The sequence below is a fragment of the Lithobates pipiens genome, unplaced genomic scaffold (genome assembly GCF_037356315.1).
Source record: "Lithobates pipiens isolate NorthernLeopardFrog02 unplaced genomic scaffold, aLitPip1_a1.2 Scaffold_62, whole genome shotgun sequence".
Classification (NCBI taxonomy): Eukaryota; Metazoa; Chordata; class Amphibia; order Anura; family Ranidae; genus Lithobates; species Lithobates pipiens.
This window is the reverse complement of record NW_027507884.1, coordinates 90,369-100,461: the sequence shown is the minus strand read 5'-3', so window position 1 is coordinate 100,461 and position 10,093 is coordinate 90,369.

Genomic DNA, 10,093 nt, shown 5'->3' with positions numbered 1-10,093 from the left:
GGTTGGGCTTGGCCCCTTAGTTTCAGTGAAAACTTAAGGCGTCAGCATACCAAGATATTTTGGACAATTTAATGCTCCCAACTTTGTGGGAACAGTTTGGGCATGGCCCCTTCCTGTTCCAACATGACTGCGCACCAGTGCACAAAGCAAGGTCCATAAAGACACGGATGAGCGAGTTTGGGGTGGAGGAACTTGACTGGCCTGACCTCAACCCAATAGAAGACCTTTGGGATGAATTAGAGTGGAGCCTCAGAGCCAGTCAATCTCGCCCCAACATCAGTGCCTGACCTCACAAATGCACTTCTGGAAGAATGATCCCATAGACACACTCCTAAACCTTGTGGACGGCCTTCCCAGAAGAGTTGAAGCTGTTATAGCTGCAAAGGGTGGGCCAACTCAATATTGAACCCTACGGACTAAGACTGGGATGCCATTAAAGTTCATGTGCGTATAAAGGCAGGTGTCCCAATACTTTTGGTAAAATAGTGTATTTTCTTATTTTTGGATAGTATAGTTATGTAACTATTTCTGACAAGCTATAGTAACATATGACAATGTAGTGTTTATATAGAATTAAATTCAATTTTAAAAAGGCAAAGCTGTAATTCCCTTCAGCCACCGCTTACCTAATATGTGGCAGTGTAGACTACAGACTAGCGTGGAACAATGTTTGGAGAGTGGTAGACCACGTGTTCTTAGCTTGATCACAATTCCTTCTTGTTAAAGCCTATAAGTATGAAAATATAACAGATCTGTATATAGAGAATCATTTCTTTATACCAGCTGCAGGAAACTGTGCAACCACTAAGGTCTATATTTTTGTAAAATACACCAATAAAGCTTTTACCAAACTAACTCTATTGTTGTTTTGATTTGCACTGAGGCTTAAGCCCGACCCGATCTAAAACTTTCTTAATCCAAGAAACAGTATGTAAGGGTTAGAATCTCTTTCAATTGTTCATTATCACTTTTTTCCCCATTTGGGAGATTTCTCCTTATTTCCTGTGTGATTAAATTATATCAGATGGGACAGGATATAAGAGGGAATTCTTACAGGCAGAAATTAAAAAAATTTCCAGCATAAAGAGCAAGGGTTAGAAACTCTGTAGGACTTTATTCTTATCTGTGCCCCCCATGAAATAAACTTTTCCTCACTTTTGTATGTATAATGGAAAGGAGACTTGGGCAGCTATAAAAACCCATTTGTTGACTCTTAACCACTTGCCGACCAGCCGCCGCACTTTTACTGCAGCAGAATGGCACGGCTGGGCAAAACGACGTTACCTTATGTCCTCGCCCTTCTGGCCACTAAGGGCACTCGCCCACAAGCGTGTCCCTGGAGCCGATGCAAGTGCCCGGCGGGCGCAATGACCACCAGGCACCCGCGATCTCTCGTAACAGAGCGAGAACCGGGATCTCATTGTGTAAACGCACACAAATCCCGGTTCTTTCAGGGGAGTAGAGGCAGATCGTGTGTTCATACTAAGTAGGAACACCGATCTGTCATTTCCACCAGTCAGTCGCCTCCCCCCTGCAGTTAGAACACACATAGGGAACGCATTTAACCCCTTGATCGCCCCCTAGTGTTAACCCCTTCCTTGCCAGTGACATTTATACAGTAATCAGTGCATTTTTCTAGCACTGATCGCTGTATAATTGTCAATGGTCCCAAAAATGTTTCAAAATTGTCTGATCTGTCCCCTGCAATATCGCAGTCCCGATAAAAATCTCAGATCGCCACCATTACTAGTAAAAAAATAAATAATAATAAAAATGGCATAAATCTATCCCCTATTTTGTAGACACTATAACTTTTGCGCAAACCAATCAATATGCACTTACTGCGATTTATTTCTTTTTTTTTACCAAAAATATGTAAAAGAATTCATATCGGCCTAAACCGAGAGAAAAAAAAATTTGGGGGGGAAAAAAAAATGGGGATATTTATCATTATTATTATTTTTCAAAATTTTCGCTTTTCTTTTGTTTATAGCGCAAACAATAAAAACCCGCAGAGGTGATCAAATACTACCAAAAAAAAGCTCTATTTGTGGGGAAAAAGGATGTCAATTTTGTTTGGGTACAACGTTGCACGACCGCACAATTGACAGTTAAAGCAACGCAGTGCCGAATCGTAAGAAATGGCCTGGTCGTTGAGCATCCAAATCTTCCGGGGCTGAAGTGGTTAAAAAAGGAAAAAAAAATAATGCCATATAATACTGATATATATAACCAGTTGGACCGCCGCATGAAGATGTACGTCGGCACAATGTCACCGACAGGCACAAGCACGTACCGGTACGTGCTTGCCTTCCAGTGGGTGGGGGGTCCGATCGGACCCCCTCCCGCTGGCTGCGGCGGTCCGTTTAGCTTCAGGAGCGATCCGGGATGAGGGGATGGCCGTTGGTTTCTGGCCATCCCCTCTCGATCGCTCCTGGCAAATGAGAAGCTTCCCCTGCCTGTGTATTGTAAACACAGGCAGGGAGGAAGTGATGTCACTCTCCTCGTGGCGGTCTTTTTGACCGGACGGCGAGGAGAGAAGACATCCAAGTAAGTGCACCAACAGTCCACTGACACATAGGTACACATAGGCACACTTTTCACCCCAGTCACCCCCCGATCGCCCCCCCCCCAGTCACAGTGTCACTGATTGCAGTGATCATTTATTTACTGATCCCTGCATTTAGTGTCAGTTGTGACAGTAAAAAGTGTCAGGGCAGTTAGTGTTAGGCCCCTTTAGGTCCAGGGTAGCCCCCTACCCCCCCTAATAAAGGTTTAACCCCTTGATTGCCCCCTCAGTTAACCCTTTCACCCCCTTTTACCAGTATCACTAAGCAATCGTTTTTCTGATCGCTGCATTAGTGTCACTGGTGCCGCTAGGAAGCTAGTTATTTTTTAGGTTCACCGCCAGGTTTTTATAGCGCTAGGTACCCCGATATACTACCCTATAATGGTTTTAACCCCCTGATTGCCCCTAGAGTTAACCCTTTCACCGGCGATCACTGTATAAGTGTCACTGGTGACGCTGGTTAGCCAGTTAGTTAATTAGTTATTTAGGTTCCCCGTCAGGTTTTTATATAGCGTCAGGTACCAACATATAATACCTAATAAAGGTTTTAACCCCCCTGATTGCCCCTAGTTAACCCTTTCAGCAGTGATCACCATATAAGTTTTTTACGGGTGACGCTGGTTAGGTAGTTTGCTTTTTATAGCATCAGGGCACCCGCCATTTATTACCCAATAAAGGTTTAACCCCCTGATCACCTGGCGGGTGATATCAATTAGGTTTTAGGGTCAGATAGGGTCTGCGCCGCCACAGGTAGTGCTAGGTTAGTGCCAGTACTGCTAACACTCACGCGCAAAGCATACACCTCCCTTAGTGGTATAGAATCTGAACAGATCAATATCTGATCTGATCAGATCTATACTAGTGTCCCCAGCAGTTTAGGGTTCCAAAAAAAACGCAGTTAGCGGGATCAATCCAGATACCTGCTAGCACCTGCGTTTTGCCCCTCCGCCCAGCCCAGCCCACCCAAGTGCAGTATCAATCGATCACTGTCACTTACAAAACACAACACACATAACTGCAGCATTCGCAGAGTCAGGCCTGATCCCTGCGATCGCAAACAGGTTTTTTTCGGTAGCGTTTTATACAGTTGCTGACAGCCTAGGTGCTTTTTACCTGTTAGTCTCACTAGTGTACCCCTAAATTTAGAGCCCAAAATGGCAAAGCGAAGGTACACTAGTGAAGAGGCCTACACGTTTCTGAGCATGACAGATAGTGAAGAGGAAGTCACTGATCTGTCAGATTCAGGCTCAGAATACGATCCTGTAGAGGACAGCGGCTCCATGACAGATAGCTCTGACGACGAAGATGAGGTCCCTGCTAACGTCAGGCGTACCCGACCCCGATTTTCTGATGTTGTTGAGGTGCAAGAATCGCAGGTCCCTCGTATGGAGCAGAGAAGTACTAGAGCCGCTCATCCTTCTGGTGAACTGGCAAGCACCAGCGGCCTAGTACACCCTGGACGTACATCCAGCACTACAGTATGCTTTGCAGGTATGGTATGGTAAGGTTTTACTGTTATACTGTAATGTTACTTTGTTTTAACGTTAACCATAATTTGCTTAGCAGGTACGCCATTCAGTTGCAGCGCGGATTTATTTATCTTGACAGCAACAGCGTTTGCTCCCACAATACATAAAGCCGTGACTCCAACACTGTAGGAGGTGGTTTCACCTCTACAGTTAAAAAATATTCAATGGGCTCAACCTGCCCTTCAGCAAATAGCTTGGGGTATCTACTTTCCAAAATGGGGTAATTTGGAGGGGGTTTTGTGCCATCTTGGCATTTTATGGACTTCAAAACTGTGATAGGTAGTGATGGGTAGTGAGGAGTAAAATAAAAAATGAATGCCCTTAGAAATCCTGAAGGCAGTGCTTGGATTTCGGGGTCCCGTATGCGGCTAGGCTCCAAAAGAGTCCCACATATGTGGTATCCCCGTACTCAGGAGAAGCAGCAGAATGTATTTTGGGGTGTAATTTCACATATGCCTATAGCATGTGTGAGCAATATATCATTTAGTGACAACTTTGTGCAAAAAAAAAAGTTTGTAATATTCCCACAACTTGTGGCAAAATATAAAATATTCCATGGACTCAACATGCCTCTCAGCAAATAGCTTGGGGTGTCTACTTTCCAAAATGGGGTCATTTGGGGGGGGTTGTGCTATTTTGGCATTTTATGGCCTTCGAAACTGTGATAGGTAGTGAGGAGTGAAATCAAAAATTTGCGCCCTTAGAAATCCTGAAGATGGTGATCGGTTTTCGGGGCCCCGTACGCAGCGAGGCTCCCAAAAAGTCCCACAAATGTGGTATTCCCGTACTCAGGAGAAGCAGCAAAATTTATTTTGCGGTGCAACTCCACATATAACCATGGCATGTGTGAGCAATATATAATTTAGTGACAACTTTTTGTAAAAAAAAAATATTTTTATTTTTTGTCATTATTCAATCCCTTGGGACAAAAAAAAATTCAATGGTCTCAACATGCCCCTCAGAAAATAGCTTGGGGTGTCTACTTTCCAAAATGGGGTCATTTGGGGGGGGGGTTTGTGCCATCTTGGCATTTTATGGCCTTCAAAACTGTGATAGGTAGTGAGGAGTGAAATCAAAAATTTGCGCTCTTAGAAATCCTGAAGATGGTGATCGGTTTTCGGGGCCCCATACGCAGCTAGGCTCCCAAAAAGCCCCACAAATGTGGTATCCCCGTACTCAGGAGAAGCAGCAAAATTTATTTTGGGGTGCAACTCCACATATAACCATGGCATGTGTGAGCAATATATAATTTAGTGACAACTTTTTGTAAAAAAAAAAAAAAAATTATTTTTTGTCATTATTCAATCCCTTGGGACAAAAAAATATAAATATTCAATGGTCTCAACATGCCCCTCATCAAATAGCTTGGGATGTCTACTTTCCAAAATGGGGTCATTTGGGGGGGTTTTGTGCCATCTTGGCATTTTATGGCCTTCAAAACTGTGATAGGTAGTGATAGGTAGTGAGGAGTAAAATAAAAAATTAATGCCCTTAGAAATCCTGAAGGTGGTGCTTGGATTTCGGGGTCCTGTACGCGGCTAGGCTCCCAAAAAGTCCCACACATGTGGTATCCCTGTACTCAGGAGAAGCAGCAGAATGTATTTCAGGGTGTAATTTCATATATGCCCATAGCATGTGTGAGCAATATATCATTTAGTGACAACTTTGAGCAAAAAAAAAAAAAGTTTGTAATATTCCCGCAACTTGTGGCAAAATATAAAATATTCCATGGACTCAACATGCCTCTCAGTAAATAGCTTGGCGTGTCTACTTTCCAAAATGGGGTCATTTGGGGGGTTTTGTGCTATTTTGGCATTTTATGGCCTTCGAAACTGTGATAGGTAGTGAGGAGTGAAATCAAAAATGTTCACCCTTAGGCCGCGTACACACGGGCGGACTGTATGGCCTACTTAGTCCGTCATACAATCCGACGGACAGTCCGTCATACTTTCGAATGAACGGACTTGACCACACACGGATAGCCAAACAGTCCGACGAAAGCTTGCGCGATGACGTGTACAGCACGTACAACGGGACTAGAAATAGGAAGTCCAATACACAGCAATGCACCCTTCTGCCGTGTAAATCCTTTCTGAGAATGCGCCATTCTTAGTCCGTCGAACTAGCCTACTGACGAGCGGATTGTCCGCTGAAACCAAAGTATGACGGACAGAATTACGGAAATTCCGAAATACTTAGTACGCCAGACTGCACGCTGAAAAAGTCCGCTGAAGCCCATACACGAGTGGACTGTCCGCTGAAATGTGTTTCGACGGACTAAGTAGGCCATACAGTCCGCCTGTGTGTACGCGGCCTTAGAAGGCGGTGATTGGTTTTCGGGGTCCCGTACGCAGCTAGGCTCCCAAAAAGTCCCACACATGTGGTATCCCCGTACTCAGGAGAAGCAGCAAAATGTATTTTGGGGTGCAATTTCACATATAACCATGGCACGTGTGAGCAATATATAATTTAGTGACCACTTTTTGTAAAAATTATTATTATTATTATTTTTTGTCATTATTCAATCCCTTGGGACAAAAAAAAAATATTCCATGGGCTCAACATGCCCCTCAGCAAATAGCTTGGGCTGTCTACTTTCCAAAATGGGATCATTTTGGGGGGTTTTGTGCTATTTTGGCATTTTATGGCCTTTGAAACTGTGATAGGTAGTGAGGAGTGAAATCAAAAATTTGCGCCCTTGAAATCCTGAAGGCAGTGATTGGTTTTCGGGGCCCGTACGCAGCTAGGCTCCCAAAAAGTCCCACACATGTGGTATCCCCGTACTCGGGAGAAGTAGCAGAATATATTTTGGGGTGCAATTCCACATATAACCATGGCATGTGTGAGCAATATATCATTTAGTGACAACTTTTTGTAAAAATGTATTTATTTTTTGTCATTATTCAATCCCTTGGGACAAAAAATAAATATTCAATGGGCTCAACATGCCCCTCAGCAATTCTTTGGGGTGTCTTCTTTCCAAAATGGGGTCATTTGGGGGGGGGGGTTTGTACTGCCCAGCCATTTTAGCACCTCAAGAAATTAGATAGGAAGTCATAAATTAAAAGCTGTGTAAATTCCAGAAAATGTACTCTAGTTTTTAGACGCTATAACTTTTACGCAAACCAACAAATATACGCTTATTGACATTTTTTTTGCTAAAGACATGTGGCTGAATACATTTTGCCCTAAATGTAGGACTAAAATTGAGTTTATTCGATTTTAGAAAATATGTTTTTTTCTCAAACTTTTCGGTCTTTTTCCATTTATATCGCAAAAAATTTAAATCGCAGAGGCAATCAAATACCATCAAAAGAAAGCTCTATTTGTGGGAAGAAAAAGACGCAAATTTTGTTTGTGTAAAACATTGCATGACCGCGCAATTACCAGTTAAAGCGGTGCAGTGCGAAATTGTAAAAAAAACTCTGGTCCTTAGGCTGACAATTGGTCCGGGGCTTAAGTGGATAATATATGTACAGCTCTGTGTACAGATAAATTGGGCACAGGCTGCAAAGTGAGAGACATCAACAGCCATTTCCTGTAGACGTGAGAATTTCTCACATATAGATATGTAGCAGTCGGGTGTTTGATGATAGTGGCACTCTATACATCTCAACATAGAAAAAAACAATCTATAGTCTTTAACTTCTTCAGCCACAACATCTCTATTCCCCCTACAGACAGGAGCATTCTTTACATTACTGCCATAGGCCCATTCAGCAATAACTTTGTCATCAGTTAGGGTAACAACATAATACATATATTGTATTTTTAAGGACAAATTAGGTTTTTATTTGGTGATATTGTCTTGTATTGTTTTTATTTTCTCCGCATTCCAAAAAACTAAAACAAAAATCTATTTTTTTTCTATTTCCCCCAGTATTAGCTTTGATAAAAGTTTTTACTTTAGATAAAAGTATAAATGACATTCAATAATTTGTCCTGTTTATAGTCACAAAAAAAAATTAATTGAAATTTTCTTCTACTTTGACCAGTGTTGGTTTTTTATAAATGTTTTACTTTAGATAAAAGTATCAATGTTTTTCAATCATTTGTCCTGTTTATAGTGACACTAAAAATGCTTTCTGATTCAAAGCATTGCATTCATTAACAAACAAATTTATGGATTTTTTTTTTAAATATTGCAATTTTTTTTTTCTTCGTTTAATACATTTTTTATTAGAATTTTGACTGGGTTACATTAAAATCATAAATAAATTGTAAAATTAGCATTTAGTAATAGAATTATGCAGCTTTTAGTTTATGACTGCCTATCTCATTTCTTGAGGTGCTAAAATGGCAGGGCAGTACACCCCCCCCCCCCATGACCCCATTTTGAAAAGTAGACAGCCTAAGGAAATTGCTGAGCGGCATGTTGAGCCCATTGAATATTTTATTGTTTGTGATTGAATAATGACAAAAAAAAAGCTGTCACTAAATGATATATTGCTCACACATGCCATGGATATATGTGGAATTACACCCCAAAATACATTCTGCTGCTTCTCCAGAGTATACCACATGTGTGGGACTTTTTGGGAGTCTATACGCTTACGGGCCCCCGAAAACCAAGCACACTACCTATCACAGTTTTGAAGACCATAGAATGCCAATATGGCACAACCCCCCCCCCCCCCCCCCAAATGACCCCATTTTGGAAAGCAGACACCGCAAGCCGAGTACATGGGTACTAAACACGACATGCTTTAAAATTGCGCACAAACGTGTATCAACGACAAACTACATACATTTTTAAAAGCCATTAAAAGCTTTTACAGGTTACCACTTTAGATTTACAGAGGAGGTCTACTGCTAAAATTACTACCCTTGATCTGACCTTCATGGTGATACCTCACATGCATGGTGCAATTGCTGTTTACATATGACGCTAGGCTGACGCTTGTGTTTGCCTTTGCGCAAGTGCGGGGGGGCAGGGGTGCTTTTTTTTATCTTATTTTTAAACAGTTCTCTTTATTTTTTTATTTTTTTTATCATTTTTATTGTTATCTCAGGGAATGTAAAAATCTCCTATGATAGCAATAGGTAGTGACAGGCCCTCAAAGCATCTGACCACACCAAGATTGGTGTGATAAAATGCTTACCCAATTTCCCAATGGCAAAATCTAAGTCATGAAATGCTCGTAGCTTCTGGTTTCTTAGGCCATAGAGATGATTGCAGCTGTTCTGGTCTCTGATCAGCTCAATGGTCAGCTGGTGGAACCACCGGCTGCATTCTCAGGTTCCCTAGAGGCTAATTAGCCGCTATGATTGCTTTAACATGAAAGACGACCGCTGGCTGAAAAGAATGATACCAAGATGATACCTAAACCCACAGGCATCATTCTGGTATAACCACTCAAAGTCTAGCAACATACCAGTACATTGCTGGTCCTTGTTGGGCATATATTGCAATCTTTTTTTTCATGCAGCCTGTGGGCTGAACGAAAAAAAGAGATTGATCGGTGGGTATGCCCACCATTAGAATACCTCCCTTCATCCACCCACTTCTAATGATGGGCATACATGCACCATTTTATTTTTAATTGTGGCGGCGAAATTCCCTCCTACAGCACTGGAGTCACGGCTTTATGTATCGTGAGAGCAAACGCTGTTGCTGTCAAGATAAATAAACCCATGCTGCAACTGAATGGCGTACCTGCTAAGCAAATGATGGTTAACAATAAAACAAAGTAACATTACAGTATAACAGTAATATTTACCATACCTGCAAAGCAAATACAAAAAAAAACATAGTAAAAAATAAAACATTTTTAACACAATCTGTGCCTAAAATATATATATGCTGAAGCATGGGGGCATCCACCCCCAAAAGTTAGGAGGATATCACTCCTCCACCCCTGCTGCCCCCATGCTCTGGCATATATGCTCTTTTTTTTAACTGTGGTAGTGAAATCACCTCCTACAGCACTGGAGTCACGGCTTTATCTATCGTGGGAGCAAACGCTGTTGCAGCTGAATGGCGTACCTGCTAAGC